The sequence below is a fragment of the Bos grunniens genome, chromosome 18 (assembly GCF_055505025.1).
Source record: "Bos grunniens cultivar Pamir isolate PY7600 chromosome 18, Bosgru_T2T1.0, whole genome shotgun sequence".
NCBI classification, from domain to species: Eukaryota; Metazoa; Chordata; class Mammalia; order Artiodactyla; family Bovidae; genus Bos; species Bos grunniens.
The window spans coordinates 10,018,517-10,038,178 of NC_141182.1; the positions used below are offsets into that span (position 1 = coordinate 10,018,517).

The following is a 19,662-nucleotide window of genomic DNA, read 5'->3' on the forward strand; positions in this document are numbered from 1 at the left end:
AAGACAAAAAATAGGAGACATTATTTAACCAGCAAGAACACAAAATAGAGACAGCTAATGAGCTCTCTCCTACTAAAATCCAAATGGAGAACTACCTTTCTCACAAATCTATGTTTTTAAGTATTTGCTCCATTTCACAATTGTACTCCTCCAAATGGCAGAGTGATTGTCTTAAAATATTTCTTCTGATGCTGAACATATTCTGTATGTTTGCACCAGAAACTTTCTGTGGCAGTGACGTTGAAGGAGCAGAAATCTAAAATGCAAACATTCACAGAGGTTGACACCTTCAGGAATGTTCATCATTTCAGAGAAGTTAGTAGGGGAGACGTATTTATCACGCTTATCCTCATTACTAGTGGCTTCTAAAGGAAAAGGAGATAAAGGAAACACTGTAACAGTGAGAAAATAGACAAGATCTGAAGTCAGGAAGGCACCGTCCAAACTGCAGATTCCTCCCAGTAGCTGTGAGACTTCATCAGACAACAACTGTCTGATGTTGATGATCCACAAAGTTGCTCTTGTGCAACAAGATAATGCCAGCATCCGGCAAACGGTACCAGGCCATCTCCTCGGTATCAGTGGCAACTGTCCCCTTCCTCCTCCCATTCATTCAACAGGTATTTTATGAGTGTTATCAATCCCAGGTGTCCTCTCTCTGACAGAGTTTATAGTCTATAAAAAATAAATAAATAGCTGGTCAACAAAACTTGATACTGTTGTGCTAAATGCAAAGAAGAAAATAAGACAGCAAGGTTGAAAATGACCAAAGAGGAGGGCAACTTGAATCAGTGTGGTCATTTGAGTGGAGACCTCGAAGGCAGGAAGAGATTGATAGCACCTGGAATCAGGGGACACATGTTCTAGGCAAAGGGAATAGTCATTTCAAAGGCTAAGACCCAAAAGAGCTTTGCCATGGGAAGGTCTTAAGGTAAGCAGGCAGAAGGAATGGGATTTCAAAGGCTTGGAAGTGGGAATGAGCTTGAAAATGAGTGTGATTTTTCTGCCAGCACAGCACCCAAAGGGGAGGATGGGGCTGGAGAGGTGGGCAGGGGTGAGACTGCCCAAGTCTGCTGCAGGCGTGGACAAGAGTCTGGCTTTTGTCTCAGAGCGTAGAGAAGTCCCTGGATGATTTATATTTTTTAAAAAGCTGCCTTGGTCCCTGTGCAGATGGAGACTGGGTTGTGGAGGGGGTGTAGAGGAATCAGAGAGGTGGTACATGAAGGGAAAAAAGCTCTCCTCATTAAAATGCAGTAGTGTTAAAATGTGGGGACACAGAATTGTGACTCTTAGGCTGATGACACCAAAAGGGAACAGGTTAGTGGTCTGGCCCAGTCATCCCCTTTACATGTAAGAAAGCCACCCTGACCAGGACAAAGTGACTTACTTACTTAGCAGCAGCACCAAAGCCCCAGGAGTTTCCTCTCCCTAGTACCCTAAGCGCTGTGCAAGTCAGGGCTCGCTCCCTATCCTGGCGGGAGGGGGTCTCTGCAACTAGGAGTTCCTCTATGCTGGAGCAGTCAGGAGTCAGGCGGGGAGGAGGGGAGTCCTGGTCCCCTTCCAGCATGGCCATTAACCTTTCTTAACTGTCCATTTGGGGGTCATGGGAAGACAAGAGTGCATGACTATGACTGACCTGGAGTTGGACACCCTGGAAAGATTGCCCTCCACCAGCATCCCAAACCTGTGTTTATCCTTTGACACACCCGTTACACTTCTAGGAATTCAACTTCATAATATACTTAAAGATGCATGTCAGGATTTTACCATCTGCTTTTTCATCAGAAAAGTGTTGCTGCAGTCAGAAAATATTTTTTAAAAATGGAAGGGCAAGATTTTGAATAAGAAACTGGTTATAGTACAACCATGACCAGTAATCATCTGGTTTATCCGGTATGGTTCTACCAGCTCTTTCTCCCCATTCTGACTGGTTGGTAATCATGTTCTACCAGTTGTTCAGTACTTTAAGTGTGTGGATGATGGAATATTATGTACCCATTTAAAAGATAACTACTTAATTACTTGGGGAAAACTTCACATTCAACATTGACAAAAAGCGACACACTATGAGAACCCACTTTGTTAAATCCATATAAAATGTATGTTCCTATCGAAACATTAACAGTGACTTTCACAGATGGGTGGAATTATAAGTGTGTTTTTTTTTTCCACCCTCACTTCTTAGTCGCTGATATTTTCTAAATTTCCAAAGGAACATGAATAACTTGTGATACATGAGAAAAGTTTGTTTGTAAGTTTCTTTGCATGCTATTCTTTACAGTTAGGCAACTCTGTGAGTGGCCCTAAGCTAAGGCCATGCTTCTCCTGATGACTTCTTCTGACAGTGACAGCTGCTACCAAGGGGCTGCTTAGCACTGTGAGCATCAAATGCCTGTGCTTTCCTGGACCAAAATGGAAACAGGGTCAAAAGTGTGGAAGCACTCATTAGAACGCTCCACGCAGACTTTATGATGATTCGACTGGAAATCTAGGTTTCCCTTGGCAATGGGTCCCACACCCTAGCCCAGGAGAACATGTTTTAGGCGTCAGAGGGGATGAACCCATGCATGAGCCTTTATTGAGTACTACTGCATACAAGGCTTTGTTCTGAGTATTTTTAAATATAGGATTTCATTAATGTGACATCCTTACGAAGTGGGGGTTAATAATGGGGTTTTATATCTAAGGAGACTGGAATTCAGAGGATTTAAGAAATTTGGCCTGGGTCACACAGTAAGGGCTGGATCATAGTTCAGAAGCCAAATGTCTTTTGTACACAACAAAAATGGCTATACCTGTACCTGTCAGCCAAGTTGGAGGAATACACAGGCCAGCTCTGATGTGTATCCTCCCCATGCCCCAGTGCTAGCTGCAGCCTGACTCTGGCTTTGTTACTAATTGAATGTGTTAATGGACCCACATCATATATTCTCTGTGGGCCTCAGTTTCCTCATCTATTAAATGGGACTTGGGGTTATCTGAAGTAGATGAGCCTTAGCATGCCATCAGCCTCAAGGAGTGCAGGTTTCTGCCTGAGTTTAGATGAGACCTCCCCAAAGATCCTCACTCTGTGTCCTCCACTTCCATGAGGAGCTGTTTCAAAGCTACCAAGCTGGTGGCTCAGCTGAAACACCCATCTTCAAGGGGCACAAGAAATCCTCGGCCAATATCTTTCTGGATGCAAATGCTCTGCTCCTGAATTGCACGTCACCTTGAAGAGACTGATGATGGATGAGCAGGCTTCAGCTTTGTCCTGCAAAACTTTTACAAGGCGTCTTCCCCCCACTTTTTTAACAGATTTATGAAGTCAATACTCTAGCTTTTTCATAATGTGAGGCTTGTTTTTTTTCCTGGGCTAGATGTAACAAAGAGCTTTCCAAATGATCAGTGACACCTCAAGTTAGAGCTGCGTTTTGAAATTGTTCTTTAGAATCCTTAACTTCATTGGGAGCAGTGAAATCAGAATGTTAGCTTAATACCCTGCCAGAAATGCATGGAGAAGATGTAGAATGTTTATAAATGAACATTCAGTGATGTGTGCTTGGTAATTTTGTTCAAAGATGTAAAGGAAGAGATATTACAAGGGACATTTTTGTTATTTTGTCAAATGCTGTTCACCAAAAAATAAAATTTCAACCTATATTCTTGACCTTCAGGGACTTATTTTAAGATTGTATGGCTTTTCCTAAACAGCTGAATTATTTAGTGAGATTGAACTGTCAGAGATTTTAAAATAAAGCCCACCAAAATACCAGCCACTCTGGAATGCTACAGCTGTTCAGACCCTGATCTGCATATTTCATCTCAGCAGACAGAAGCTCACAGCTGAAAAATAGCTCAGAAAATACTTATCACCTTCCATGCCAAATGCAAAAAGGAATTCATCTGAAACTGAGAATTTGATATAATGGGTGACCCACGCCTACAGTGATGCGCAGAATGGCTGATGGAGTTCTGGCTGCATTTATGCTACTTCACTCTTATGTAGACCGCACCTTTGAGAAAGGGGTCGTTGTGGGGCCCAAACGAATTAATGTAAGGAGCAAACTTGGAATACTGGACCTGCAGGCATGACTGTTATTAGTAGCAGGTTTTCAGTGCGCGTAGAATGTTATGAAGAAGCTTAACTTACACAGAGTGAAATCAACATTCTTAGCTCATGAAGAATTTTTAATTGATTGCTAGTGCTTCACTTTTTCCAAATGGTGGAGAAAAGAAACAGGATATCAAGATTGTTGTGTTGAGCACCAAGTATTCTCAGTTCAGTACAGTTCAGTCGCTCAGTCGTGGCCGACTCTTTGCGACCCCATGAATCGCAGCACGCCAGGCCTCCCTGCCCATCACAATCTCCCAGAGTTCACTCAGACTCATGTCCATCGAGTCAGTGATGCCATCCAGCCATCTCATCCTCCGTCGTCTCCTTCTCCTCCTGCCCCCAATCCCTCCCAGCATCAGAGTCTTTTCCAATGAGTCAACTCTTTGCATGAGGTGTCCAAAGTCCTGGAGTTTCAGCTTCAGCATCATTCCCTCCAAAGAAATCCCAGGGCTGATCTCCTTCAGAATGGACTGGTTGGATCTCCTTGCAGTCCAAGGGACTTTCAAGAGTCTTCTCCAACACCACAGTTCAAAAGCATCAATTATTCGGCACTCAGCCTTCTTCACAGTCCAACTCTCACATCCATACATGACCACAGGAAAAACCATAGCCTTGACTAGACGGACCTTTGTTGGCAAAGTAATGTCTCTGCTTTTGAATATGCTATCTAGGTTGGTCATAACTTTGCTTCCAAGGAGTAAGCGTCTTTTAATTTCATGGCTGCAGTCACCATCTGCAGTGATTTTGGAGCCCAAAAAAAATAAAGTGTGACACTATTTCCACTGTTTCCCCATCTATTTCCCATGAAGTGATGGGACCAGATGCCATGATCTTTGTTTTCTGAATGTTGAGCTTTAAGCCAACTTTTTCACTCTCCACTTTCACTTTCGTCAAGAGGCTTTTGAGTTCCTCTTCACTTTCTGCCATAAGGGTGGTGTCATCTGCATATCTGAGGTTATTGATATTTCTCCCAGCAATCTTGATTCCAGCTTGTGTTTCTTCCAGTCCAACGTTTCTCATGATGTACTCTTCATATAAGTTAAATAAGCAGGGTGACAATATACAGCCTTGATGTACTCCTTTTCCTATTTGGAACCAGTCTGTTGCTCCATGTCCAGTTCTAACTGTTGCTTCCTTTCCTGCATACAAATTTCTCAAGAGGCAGGTCAGGTGGCCTGCTATTCCCATCTCTTTCAGAATTTTTCACAGTTTATTGTGATCCACACAGTCAAAGGCTTTGGCATCGTCAATAAAGCAGAAATAGATGTTTTTCTGGAACTCTCTTGCTTTTTTGATGATCCAACGAAGGTTGGCAATTTGATCTCTGGTTCCTCTGCCTTTTCTAAAACCAGCTTGAACATCAGGAAGTTCACGGTTCACATATTTCTGAAGCCTGGCTTGGAGAATTTTGAGCATTACTATACTAGCGTGTGAGATGAGTGCACTTGTGCAGTAGTTTGAGCATTCTTTGGCATTGCCTTTCTTTGGGATTGGAATGAAAACTGACCTTTTCCAGTCCTGTGGCCACTGCTGAGTTTTCCAAATTTGCTGGCATATTGAGTGCAGCACTTTCACAGCATCATCTTTCAGGATTTGAAATAGCTCAACTGGAATTCCATCACCTCCACTAGCTTTGTTCATAGTGATGCTTTCTAAGGCACACTTGACTTCACATTCCAGGATGTCTGGCTCTAGGTGAGTGATCACACCATCGTGATTATCTTGGTCGTAAGTATTCTAGGGGCCCCCAAAAGGAGTCAGTGGCAGCTCCCATAGAGACAGGTGATGGCGGCGACAATGGTGAGCGCAGCGATGATGATGGTGGTGGTGATGAGTGGTTGTGAAGATGACGGGGGTGGTGCTCGTGGTGAAGAGGACAGCGGCGGCGACTCTAATAGTGATGGTGCTGCTGCTGGTGTGATGGCAACGATGGTGATGCCGAGGAGGGATGATGATCACGACCACCGCAATGCTGTGGTAAGATCATTACGGCAGAGACTAACGTTTACTGGGCCCTTGCTAAGTACCAAGTAGCACGCTAAATGCTGAACGTTCGTTATCTCATTTAATCCCATGTAACATATGTTACATGCTGTGATTTTCCCATAGTGAAACGGAGGCATAAAGGCATGAAGGAACTTGCCTTAATACGATACTCCTAGACTTTTCCGTGCATTGGCGTCACCTGGAAGGATTTTTAAACTCTTGACCCAGAGCTTAAGGAACTTGTCCAAGGTTGCCCAGCTGTTGAGTGACCAAGCCAGGGTTCCAAAGTGGGCCATCAGGCCCCACACTCATGCTCCGACCGCCTCTCTGTGACGTTTCCTTTGTGAAGGGCCCCTAGCAGAGTGATGGTGCCCAGGGACCCTTTGTGACCCTCGTCTGTGCCCTTGCCAATGTTTTCAACAGTAATAAGGCTGCAGATGAAACACAGCACTCTGAGTAGAGTGGTTGGTCTTTGCTGTAGTGTGCTAGAACCAGTTTGAGTCTCTGTCCACCAAATTAATTTCAGTTTCATTCACAATATTCTATTCTGTTGAGAATATGCTTGTGGCTATTTTTGCCTGGAGGTATGAAATTCCAACCAAATACAAGCTGCTTTTTAAGTGTCTGTAGTAGTTAGAAGGCTGAGTCTCAAGAGATGGCGGGAGGAGTACATGATGTTCGCGGAGGCGTACAGCTTTCCTAATCAGTAAGCCAGCACTTCCCTCTGATGAAATGAGAAGTTCACGGAAAGCTCCCCCAACGCCTCCATTCCCAAGCTTCAGGTAAGAAATTAAAGCACTTAAGAAGTGATGGCAATGTTTATCCATGTTCCTAATCCAAAAGGCTAGGATTTTTTGAAATGAGGCCATGCTAGTTAATTAAGACTTTGCCTCTTGGGAATTAATTATATTTTAATATTTTTAATTTCATTTTTAAACTAGCATTTTCCATGGCAGTGGAGGCTGATTAGACTCACCATGGATGAACCCCTTCCATGCCAGCTCCTACTTTCTCATTTAATTCCCACACAACGTGGACAGATGGGTAACAGCTTCCCCATTTTGCAGATGGAAAAAAAACTAAGGTTGAGAGAGGCTAAATAATTTTTACAAGTTAAATAATGCATCATTTTCACCCAGCTGAGTCCTTATTACACAGAAGAAAGAAAAGTTACCTCAGAAAGGCTTTCTAAATTTTCCCTAAGATGAGTTTCTGGCCAAGAAAATCAGATCCTGCTGTTTTCACACTTGACCTCAGTCTGTGCACACTTCTCTGCCATTAAGGAGGTGGCTTTATCACCAGGCCACAGAAATAATAAGGGAGCCAGGACTCTAGACCGATAGCCTTCTCCAACTGCATTAACATCCCACAAAGGTATCAAAGAGTTTCACACTTAGCTTTAATTTCTCCCCACACATTTTTGTTGGAGATAAAGATAATCATGTTTTTCCTCTCCCTGTCTTTTTTTTTTTTACCTTTTACCCTAGAATTAAGAATGGGTGCTTTCATCACTTGGCTGAGTGAAACTGAATGAGTGAAACTTCACAGTTAGAAGCTATCATAAGTATCTCAACATTTGTCAAAAGGATGACAGGGAGGAAAGTTGAGTCTAGAGGTATAGAGGTGTAATTCAGGGTTCCTGGTCTACTCTGATGTAGGTCCCTGGGCAAACATTGAGGTAGGAGAGACACGGTTCCTGTAAATTAGCCCAGGCGTTGGATCGTTCATAAATATCCGTGACTAAGGCTGCAAAAATGCAACTTCAAGTTTTGCAAGGAATTGTCCCCTTCCTACCACCCCCAAGTGTTTTATTGGGTATAAAAATACACAAGGGTGAAACATTAATTAAATTTAGAAATAGGTGCTTCAGCAGACATAGGTCAGCTGAGCCTTTTTAATGGAAGTTACTCACTGAGATCAGTTTCCACCATTCAGAGTCCCATTCCTCTGGTTTTACAAAATAATTTAAATCATTCCCAGCCTCAGAGAGGAAAATGAGGAGCAGAAAATGAAAATTAGCAGAGTAAAGAGGTTCTTTGTTCTGAACAATGGAAGGAAACCCACAAGACGGTTCAGCAGCTTTTAACTCTGAGGCTATTCCAACCCGTTTCTCCATCTCTTCTCTTTCTGGCCCTAGAGAAAGAAACAGGAGCCAGATAGAGAGGCCTACCCTCTTAAACAAAGTTCAGTAGACTTCTGTTGTCTAGTCTGCTGCATAGAGGACTTGCTGAGAAATAAATGAATTTGAATGAATTCTACGATGACTTCATTACAGAGTTAATGTAACAAATCCTACCATAAGTCTTGAAGCTATGCTGTTTGGGCTTTTAAAAGTTATAATTTCACCAAAAAATGAAAAACAGACCACGTTTGGCCATTTCTCAAGTCTAGGGCTCTAGTGATACATTACTGCCACCTGGTGGCAGCATACCTGCATTGAAGGGGTTAAGAAGGAAGGAAATGTTTTCAAGAAAATAAATCTTACCACCACCCCTAAAAAATTTATGTCATAAGAAGTTACAAGGAAGAAACAGGAGCCAAGCTGTGGGAGAGCTCGTCCAGTGCGCACATAAACAAAACACCACTGACCGTGTTTGAGCCGAGGAGGTTCAGGTGAAATTAGAGCTTTAGGAAGATGAATCTCACGTCTGTGGACAGGGAGAAGAGTGTGAAAAGAAGCAGATTACTTCAACAAACCAAGACTGAAACACAAAAAGGGTGAGAGAAGCAGGAAAACAGCGTTGGAAATAGACGATTTTTGAAAGTCAATTACACATACTGTGTGCCAGGCACTGTACTGGGCCTTGCGGCTGCTGCTGCTGCTGCTAAGTCGCTTCAGTCGTGTCCGACTCTGTGCGACCCCAGAGACCGCAGCCCACCAGGCTCCCCTGTCCCTGGGATTCTCCAGACAAGAACACTGGAGTGGGTTGCCATTTCCTTCTCCAACACATGGACGTGAAAAGTGAAAATGAAGTCGCTCAGTTGTGTCCGACTCTTAGCGACCTCATGGACTGCAGCCCACCAGGCTTCTCCATCCATGGGATTTTCCAGGCAGGAGTGCTGGAGTGGGGTGCCATTGCCTTCTCTGTACTGGGCCTTGAGCAGTGTGTGAATAAGAGTCAGACCGTTTTCCTCTCTCGAAAAGCTTCCAAGTAAAGCCATGCTGATCCGAATTCTAGTCCTCACTTTGGTTTGCTCTGTGATCTCCGGACCCCAGATTGCTCATCTGAAACGAGGAAGGCTGCACTTGAGAGTTCACCAAGCCCTTGAGGCTCGTGTACAGTGACGCAAGTTAGTCCTCAGGTATTTCTGAGAGAAAACAATAGGAAGAGGACTGCCTGATCTGTGTATGAGATAATGGAGCTGAATGGGTTAAACTTGGGGGCGTTTTTAATGCCAGGGTTCAAGCCAAGCCATAGGGTAATTGTGGCATCACTGATACATACATAGAGAAGGCAGTAAGGAAAGGCTCGGGTTTTGCAGATGAGGTGGGGGGAGCGGGGAGGTGGTCAACGTTAGTCGGATTTGCAAATGCAGGGGCCCGGTTTCCTGCCTTCCAGCTGGGAGGAGCACCAGGAGTGGAGGAGGGGCTCCGCAGGTCTGTGCACAAAGGTTGCAGTGCCGCCTGTAGAGCCCCAGACTCCCAGCCTGCTCTCTCCTAGCTGAGTGTCCTTGAACAAGCTACTCAACATCTCTGAGCTTCCCTTTCCCCTTGCGCCAAGGTGGCAGGGTGACAGCGCCTTTCCGCGGAGCTGCGATGAGTATTCTATGAGTCAGCATGAGATGAGTGCCAGCCCCCATGAACATTCAGTGAACATTAACTGGGGTTACTGTTATCATTGTCCTCCTCCTCACCAGCATCATTATTTATAGAAACAGTAAATTTTCTCAGGGAGAAGCGGTAGAGCAAAGAGTAAGAGGACATATCTGTTCCTGAGTGAAGGTCCAGCTGGAGAAGATGAGCTTGTTTCGGGGGGAGGGTCTACGGAACAGAGGAGAGAGCTTTCTGGAAGAGGAAGCATTGCATTGGTTCAACACTGCTTCAGGCAGTAAAGATGTGAAGGAGAGTCTAGAAAGGTCCCAGGACTTGGTAACTTACAGGTTATTAGAGACATCTCAAACAGCAGTGGGCAAAGAACAGAGGGCTCCTCACGTAGGCCTGAGGAGATGCAGGAGAAAGGAAGGCTGAAGGAGGAGAAGCATGCCCCACCGTCGCACCCTGGCAACCCCCTAGAAGGGAGACCAGGTTCATTTCCCTGCGTTAGCAATGGATCAGGGGCCAAGTATGCATGCTGTGCGGGCCGCAGTTTCCACGTTCATCTACAGCTCAGATGTTCTACCCTCCTTGGGACAGTATCAACCAGCTACGATGCAATTCATTTCTACAATGATCTATAACAATCTATGATGCACCATCTTAGTTAGAATGCCAGGCCATCCAGGACAGGGGCCCCAGATGTTTCTTTGAGACCCAAAATGGAAGGATAGTCAATAAAAGCAACTGATGAGGTTAATGGTAAAGATCTGATGGCACCGAGAGAAAAGCAACAGACAAACAGGAATCACTAAGTCCCTGCCCTCATGCCCATCCTGCCGGCTCCAACTTTGATGCGTCCCCAGGCACAGTTCTGATGCAGAGCAGGAAGAACTGACTTTTAATTAAGGTGCTTGCTCTGCAAATATCACTTCGTGTATCAAAACTGAAATTAATTCCGTCCTTCAGTCACCACCAGCCTAGATTTCTAATCTTTGGCATCTCACTTCTACCACCTGTCCCTTTAGCGTCTTTTGGTTCCGCACCCAGTTCTCCTGTCACCCTCCACCTGAACATGGCTCACCGTGGTGGCAACAAGGCCCTGGAGCCGGAGCAATGGGCTCAGGTCCCTCATCTGCAGCTCACTGCTGTGCTTGTCCACTCTGTGCCTTCATTTCTTCATCCATCAAATGGGGACATTAACACTCGCTCGATCAACTTCACAGGGTTGTTCCAGAGTAAATGAGTTACTGCAAGTAAATTGAAGCTCAGACTGGAGCCTGGTGCATGGAAAGAGCCATACAAGTGGGGGCTGTCATTTTTTTTTTTTTTATCATGAGAGGCCCTCTAATGAAAGAAAGGTGTTCAATACTGAAACATTGGTCTTCGCTAGTGGAACTAAGACCTGGGTGGTTTCCCCCAGCTACTCATCACTAGGGAGGTAGGGATCAACCTCACCCCAGCTCTGTCTTGGGGGCAGCCCAATGGAGAAGGCAGGTGTGACCGTGTGACCACAGCCCTCTGTGGGGGAGGGGTGAAGTCTGCATCCCTGGTGGTTCCTGCAGGGATGTGGCATGATGCCCAGAACCCACCTGTGAGTGTGTCCCAACCCTGGGTGTTGTCACTTAGCCCTTTGGATTCTAGTCTTCAGGGCTGAGGTGTGAATGGCACAGAGCATGTTCCATGAGTCAGAATTACACGGGCTCTTGAGAGGGACTGGCAGCACACGACTCAAACTCTGAGCCTCCATTTGCTCCTCTGTGAAATGGGCAGAAGGGCACTTTTCTTTCTGATAGCATCCTCGTGAGAATCTATGTAGAGAGTAGTATCTGACCCATTACAAAGGCTTTGTATATTTCATAGGAATGCCAAATACAGCTCTATCTTACTTGATTCAATTTTTAAAAATTTTTTGTAAATCAAGTTTTGTATTTATTTTGAGAAAGAGAGTTTGTGACTTAAAGCAGTGGTTCCTGAACTTGCATGTACATCAGCATCACCAGGAAGACCCCTTAAAATCCAGACTGCAAAGTCCCACTGGTTGCACACGTCTGGGTGGAGCCTGAGAAGATGCATGTCAAACACGCACCCAGCTGATACTGATGGTGGTGGTCAGAACCCCACCCTGAGAAACACCGACTTGAAGGTGGTTCATGCTTCTAAAGCAGAGAGCCGATTCTCTTCTTATTTATATTTCTCTCTGGTTAATTTTTATTTTCAAACTTGAAAATTTTTATGTTTGAGGTTAATTTGAGAAGGAACCTTTCAGTGCATCTGGTGTGTGTGGGGGAGTTGGACGCAGCTCCGGGATTGTGCCCTTCCGTTTAATCTTAGCTCCTCCCTGTGGATCTGTGAGTGTCAGGACTGATATTTCCAGTCCCCTGCTTGTGCCAAATTGAGGCTCATCCACCCAGCCAGTCATGATGGCACTTGCCCTCACCACCGCCCCATCGTATGACAGGAGGCACATTCCAACTCGAGGTTCCAAAATATTACTCCCAAGACTAGAGAAAAAAATATATTTGAAATATTTTCTCAAAAATTAATGTTTATAATCAACCTTGTGATCGCTGATTCTGTGCCAATAAATCAGGTAAAATTATATTTCCTGTTTTATTATGCATATGATTTAGCTACTCATTATCGGTTTTATAACACCTGCCTCCTACAGAAGATGATTCATTTCTTCATTTATTCACTCATTTGTTCAGCAAGTGTTTATTGATTGTCTACTCGGTGCCAAACTCTGCTAGGCTGTGAGAATCGAGACAAATATGCACATTGTCTATTGGGGCAGTAAGGACTTTGTAATGAGTTTTTAGTTGTGTAAGGACAAAAGCTGTTAGGAGTTTTGTTTCACGCAACGTCTCACTTCCTTGGTTAGCTTTGTGTGTGGTTGATTTTGTTGTTGCTTGTTATGAGAGAGGTATCTATATCCTGACCAACAATTTTGGGGAGTAACAATATATAAAAACAAGATATTGGACTCCCACAAAGATGAACAAGATATTTAAATAAGGTGCAATTAACTAGAAAAATCAAACATCTGTAGACTCATCTACAATACACTGTGCTGACAAGCAATCGCAGTAGCTCACTGGAAGAGATGATATATTTACCTGGGATGCTTACAGATGTCTCCCTAGGTGAGGGCATAGCAGAGGTAGGTGCTGGAAGGGGGAAAACTTACTTCCACATTAAATGTTCAGTTCAGTTCAGTTCAGTTGCTCAGTCGTGTCCAACTCTTTGTGACCCCATGGACTGCAGCACGCCAGGCATCCCTGTCCATCACCAACTCCCAGAGTTTACTCAAACTCATGTCCATCGCTTAGTGATACCATACAACCATCTCATCCTCTGTCATCCCCTTTTCCTCCAGCCTTAAATCTTTCCCAGCATCAGGATCTTTTCAAATGAGTCAGTTCTTCGAATCAGATGGCCAAAGGATTGGAGTTTCAGCTTCAGCATCAGTCCTTCCAAAGAATATTCAGACTGATTTCCTTTAGGATGGACTGGTTGGATCTCCTTGCAGTCCAAGGGACTCTCAAGAGTCTTCTCCAACACCACAGTTCAAAAGCATCAATTCTTTGGCGCTCAGCTTTCTTTGTAGTCCAACTCTCATATCCATACATGACTACTGGAAAAACCAAAGCTTTGACTCGATGGACCTTTGTTGGGAAAGTAATGTCTCTGCTTGTTTCTATTTCCCGTGCTGCGGCTCCAGGAACACCAGCGTTTCACCAGATTGAGATGAGCAGTGTCTTAGGGCTTCCATCCAGGTATGAGAAACCCAACTGCTGCTTCTCCTGGGTGCCTAAGTTTTTCTGTCAAGATCATTTAATTCTTTTGGGCCTCAGTTTCTTTATCCAAAAAATGGGACTCAAATTACATCCCACACAAGAGTGTCAAAAGGGATAAAATAATATTTGAAAAGTGCTTAGCATGGTGCCTAACATGTTATAAGCACTTAATAAAAATTAGAGTTGCCTCGGTTACTGTAATTATCCCAATGTTGATGGCTGTCATAGGCTACAAAGCAGATTGAATCAGGTCTGGGAAATTGGACCCACTTACGGTCCCCACGTCTATATAACAGTGGGGTCTTCAGAGCCTTTCATAAGGACAGTTCCTCATGAATGGACAGGAAAGATGTACCTTCTATATTCCCAGGTGCTTGTGAGAGGAATCCCTTAATCCATGTGCACCTGTCGGAACTGGGGTTCCACAGTTCACTCTTGATTCATAAAATCCCCATACTAGCTAGCTCAGAGTGGGGACTGTATTTGCGTGATAGTGCCTCTTCCCTTGAATTTCACAGTGGAAAGCCTACCTTTCACTGGCTCCAGTGAAACTGGCTCCAGTTCACAGTGGCGGCCCCGGGCTCTCTGCTGTCCCAGGCAGGCTGTGCGTTCAGGTCCTTCTGAGGAGAGGAGTCGTGGAGACCTTCTCAACTATATCTGTCCGGTTTCATCTACAGTGACCTCTCGGGGACTTGGGCATGCCATGGTAGCAGCTTGTGGAAACATATCTTCTTTTAGCAAAGATTAACCAGAAGACAGCTTTAAATTACACTCATTTCTGGGCATAGTTTCTATGAGTCTGAGAGACTAACTTAAAAGTAAGTTTTGTCTCATGTACATAGTACACATCCCCAGATAAGTCCAAAAGAAATCAAATCAGCAGTTCAATTTACCTTTTTTAATTCAAAGACACCTTCTCAATATTAACATTAGAAATCAGTCCTAATTGCTTCATTCTGACATTGTTATTTTTGTCCTTCCTTCTAATTTGTATCTTCTTGCATCCTATATTCATCATTTTATATTCTACTTTCTGTTTTACCTAGTATATCATAAGCACATCCCAGATTGCTCGCCAATCATTATAATTATAACCTTTAACAACTACACAATGGCCCATAAAGTAGCTGAATCTAATTTATTTGGCCATTTTCCTATGGTTAAATATCTACGTCATTGATTTTCAGGTGTTTTTAGCTGCAGAAACTGTGTTATAAGAAGCCATATATAGAACCCAAATCTAGTCTATTGATTTTTTTTTTCTTAAATGTCTAAAGTAGTAATTTCATATTACCTTCATGAAAAAACCCTCAGGCCATTGTAATAGAAGTCAGGTCCCCATTACACTGCCTTGGTAGTGGATACTAGCCTGAGTCAGAGATAATGCCCATAATAGCCTGATTTCTAGACATTTTCATCTATGTTTATAAGCAAAGTAGGCATATTTGATATACACAGCATTATGCAGGGCATATAGCTTTAAACTTGCTTTTCCCTCATTTAATATGCCTTGAAGATGTTCCTTGTCTTGGTGTTTAGATCTGCCTCGTTCTTTTTACCTGCTGTGTAATATTCCAGAAATGGATCTACCCAAGGTCGCTCCCAGGCCCTTCCCAGCGGGCAGTTAGGCTGTTTCCAGTTTGCCGTCATTAGACACGATGATCCCAAGTGCCCCTGCATCTGCGCTGAGTCCTTTCAGCTCCTGTCAAGCTTCCTTCATGGCGGTGATTCCAGGTTTTAAAACCTCCAGTTTGGGAGTTTCCCTGCCTTAATAGCTGTAGATAACAGCGCAGCGAACATCTGAAACATATTGTACTTTTATTGTACTTTTTTCCCCCTTTCTTCTGAATGTCATCAGGAAAAATGACTGGATGTAGGATGCCGCAGGGAAGGAAATAGTGGCGCTTTTGTGATACACGATCCCTACTGTTTTCCAAAATTAGTTTTGCCACTTGCTCTGCCTGTAGCATCAAGCGGGGGAATCCATGTTCAAAGTTCCCTCATTCTCTACCCCAGCGCCCTTACACATAAGCCAGTGGCTCCCAAACAAACATGCATGCATCTGTAAGAGAACTTCTGTATTTTTACCAACGTTGCCTTTAATTGCTTTTTTTTTTTAATGTCTAATCCATTTTCCAGATGAAATTGTGATAATAATAGCCATAGTAGCAGCCAACGCTTGCTGAGTCTTTTCTGTGTAGCATGGGGATGGTGATGCTGTGGCAAACACCTTAGCTTATTCAATCTTCAAAAGTAGTCTGTGAGATAGGAGCCATTATTATCTCGGTTTTCAATGTGAATACTGAGCAACTCCAGAGTTTGCTGCAGGTCACAGATCTCAAGGGTTTCCCAGATGGCACTAGCGACAAAGAACTTACCTGCAGATGCACGAGAGACCTAAGAGGCTCACATTCGATCCCTGGTGGGGAGATCTCCAGGAGAAGGAAATGGCAGCCCACTCCAGTGTTCTTGCCTGGAGAATCCCATCGACAGAGAAGCCTGGCGGGCTCCGGTCCGTGGGGTTGCAAGGAGTTGGACACGACTGAAACGGCTTAGCACAGCACAGCAGAGATCATGTAGGTTATGGACCTGGGACATGAACCCAGGAATCTGTGACTTCAGAGTTCAGGTTCTTAATTAGTATGGGATACAACTCAGACCACACAGGGTGGGACGAGGATAGTGGCAACATCTAAGTGACTCACTGTAAGCAGCTGTAGCAGTGAACGGCAGCTGGACGGGCATCTAAAGTGCACGCAATCTGGTGTGGACACTGGGCCACCTGGGTCGGCCTGCCTCCAGGCCCTGCCTGTTCTGTCCTGCGGCCTCCATCCTTCCCAGGCTTTGGATACACATCCTCAAGCCCTTCATCCAGGTGGTCCCTTCTCCTCTAAATATCTGCTTTGTGTATTCCTACTCAGAACTCCAGCCGTGGCTACAGGTGGATCCTTTGTTTGCCATGTGCTGCTTCCAGCCCCAAAGGCTTCTCCCATCAGCAAACCACAGATCACTAAGAGCTTCAAGCTCTGCCACATGTCCCCGCTCAGAGCCCTGCACACCAGCGGCTGCTGCCACTTGTCATTTAACCACCCTTTGTCACTCAAAGTGCAGACCCCGGAGGGCAGTGTCCCTTCCTTCCAGCAGACCTGCATTCCCTGTGGACATTTCCATCTTCGCTTGTGCTCGCTGGAAACAAATCACTAATTGAGTTTCACCTTTTATAGCTCTCAAAAAGTGACAGACTCATGCCTCCGATTAACTTCTTAGACGGTGTTGAAGAAGAAGCATGTGGCCGCCTCACGAGTGTAGATGGGCTGAGGTGGCAGACCCCCCCTCCCACGTCTCACCCATCTCACGGAGTAACATGAGACTCTGGAGGGATAAGACCAGACCAGAGGCTGCTAAACCTGCCACATTTGATAGACCTGGAGTGGGGGAAATGTCTTAAAGTACAAATTTCTAGGCTTTTCGCCTGAATTCTGACTCCACCAATCTGATGCAGCACCTCTAAATTTGCACTCTTAAGGTTACCCCATGGGATTTTGCTTCTCCCAAGGTGGTGGATCTGAGATCCCTCACTGGACGTGAGCAGGGTGGCTGGCCTGGCCCAGGGCAGAAACAGAAGAGGTTCCTGGGGCAGAGTAGGGGTTGCTCAGGGGTCCCCCAGGCTCTAAGTCCATCTGGGGTCAAAACTCCCCCAACCGCTCCTGTGCTCAGGGGTACATGCTCCTTCCCAGCCCCACCCACAGGGTGCTTCAGGGAATCCCCAGGGTTGTCTGCACCTAGCCTGGGCCTTCTCTACATCCCTGGACCTGCTCCTGCCAGATCCAAGCTCCTGGATGGCTTGATCCCAGACCTACCCCTTCTCCTCTTGTCTTCTGCACACTTTGTTCCTCTGCTTATTTACTTACTGTTTACCTCTTTATTTCCATTCTTTACCTTATCTAGTTAATTGATGCTTGTGGTAACAACTCAAAACACAAAAGTGGCTAAATTAAAATGGACCTTCCTGCCCTTCTGGTCCCACCCCAGCACTTCCCAGCATCATCGCCATCAACACCTTGTGTGTATTCCTCTTAGGTGGCTTCCTTCTCTTATCTACACACAGGACTTCACTTTGTTTTAACTTGATTTTACAAAGCATCAAATTACAGAATGCAGTTCTTCTTACAACCTGCCTCCTCACCCAAGAAAAAAAATATGATCATGTTTCCATGACAAACAAACTCTCTTTTTTAATAGCTAGAATAACACTGTAATTTAGGTATCCATTTCCCATCCTCAGGTTTCTTCCTATTGTCTGCAAGCCTGAGCAATCCAGCATCAATGTTCTTCATGGACTGTCTTTAGATTCTGGCACATCTCAGTCCTATTGGATAAATTTCCACCAGTGGGATTGGCTATTTCTCACATTCAGCCCCCTGCTCCTGGCCCCCAGTGGCTGTCCCTTCCCCAGACCCAACCCAAGTCTGATGCACTCTCAGTTTCGCACCATGGATTAGCAATGAGAAAACAGCCTCCAGGGACTGCCCTGGATGGTGTCTAAAATGGAAATGTCATTGTGCAAAAGCAGTGTCTATAACCAACTATGAAATGACCATTTTTCATGGATTTTTCTTTTTATTTGACATCCCAACTGTCAATCCTAATGTAAACACTGATTTTTACCATAGGACTAGTTTGATTTAAATGCCATAATGGTCAATGACACAATAGCAATTTTTCTTTGGTATTGTAAATACAGCAAAGTTATATACAGGATTCCCATTTTGGAATTTTATAAAAAGAAAAAAAATTATCATAATGACATAACCGAAATCAGAAAGTCTACTGGCATTTTGTCCAAACATGTTCTGTTAGCCTTGGAATGTAGCAATGCTGTTGATAAGAAACTCGTCTTGATCGCCTTGTTTATCCTAAAAAGCTCAAAGACTTTTCTTCTTAGCAAGCATTCCAATGGGAGAGAGGACAGAGGAGACGTGATTAAATTATCAGACAGAAACACATGACTGTAAATAATTGACTCTCACGTGTGAGCCTTAACCTTGCACTTTCAGGATATTTATTTCTTTTATTTCAAAATGTTTATTTACTTTTCTCCATTGACTTTAATTAACTTTGCCTTTGGCTCATAAACAGGTGAAACTGAAAACTTTTTTGTTTGCATTTTTATCTTGAAGCAAGCTGACTAATTAAACTTTCCAGTTTGGTTTCACTGTGCTGTACCGGAGCCATAAGAAAATGGCTGACAGATGCATAGATTTGTGACTGTTTTTCTAAGAAAGAAATGGAAGGAGCTTTTGGAAATTGTGATGGCTTTATGCAAATGCTAAAATAAAGCCTGTGTTAAGGTTTTCTCTTTCACAGGGAGAAAGATGAGCAAATGAGGTTAAAAAGAAAAAAAAAAAAAGATAAAGCAGTCTCTCAGTTATGTCTGACTCTTTGTGACCCCAGGACTGTAGCCTGCCCATCTCCTCTATCCATGGGACTCCAGGCAAGAATGCTGGAGTGAGTAGCCATTCCCTTTTCCAGGGCATCTTCCCGATTCAGGGATCGAACATGGGTCTCCTGCATTACAGGCAGATTCTTTACCATCTGAGCCACCAGAGAAGCCCAAAGGAAGGGTATAGAAAATACTTACTATAAATTTCCCTGAGTGCTAGAAAAAGCACAGAATGAATTAATATAGAAATGAGTTGTGAGCACATAGCTTTCAATCTGGCACTAGGGGTAAAGAACCCACCTGCCAGTGCAGGAGATGCAAGAAACATGTGTTCAATTCCTGTGTCAGGAAGGTCCCCTGAAGGAGAAAATGGCAACCCACTGCAATATTCTTGGCTGGAAAACTCCACGGACAGAGGAGCCTGGTGGGGCCACAAAGAGTTGGACATGACTGAGCAACTGAGCACACACAGCTTTCAATAGTATTGCTCAGCTGGTAGAAAAGAGGAGTGCCCAAAGCATAATATATTAAACCTCAGCCTGACTCATAGCAAGTTTTCATAAAATCTTAGAAATTATTTATT

The 19,662-nt window shown here is 44.3% G+C and overlaps 1 protein-coding gene across 2 annotated transcripts in view; it reads left to right on the forward strand.

Annotated features, from left to right (window-relative positions):
- CDH13 (cadherin 13) overlaps positions 1-19,662 on the forward strand; it is a 1,010,942-nt gene that overhangs the window by 741,345 nt on the left and 249,935 nt on the right. The gene's annotated exons all lie outside the window — the stretch shown is intronic.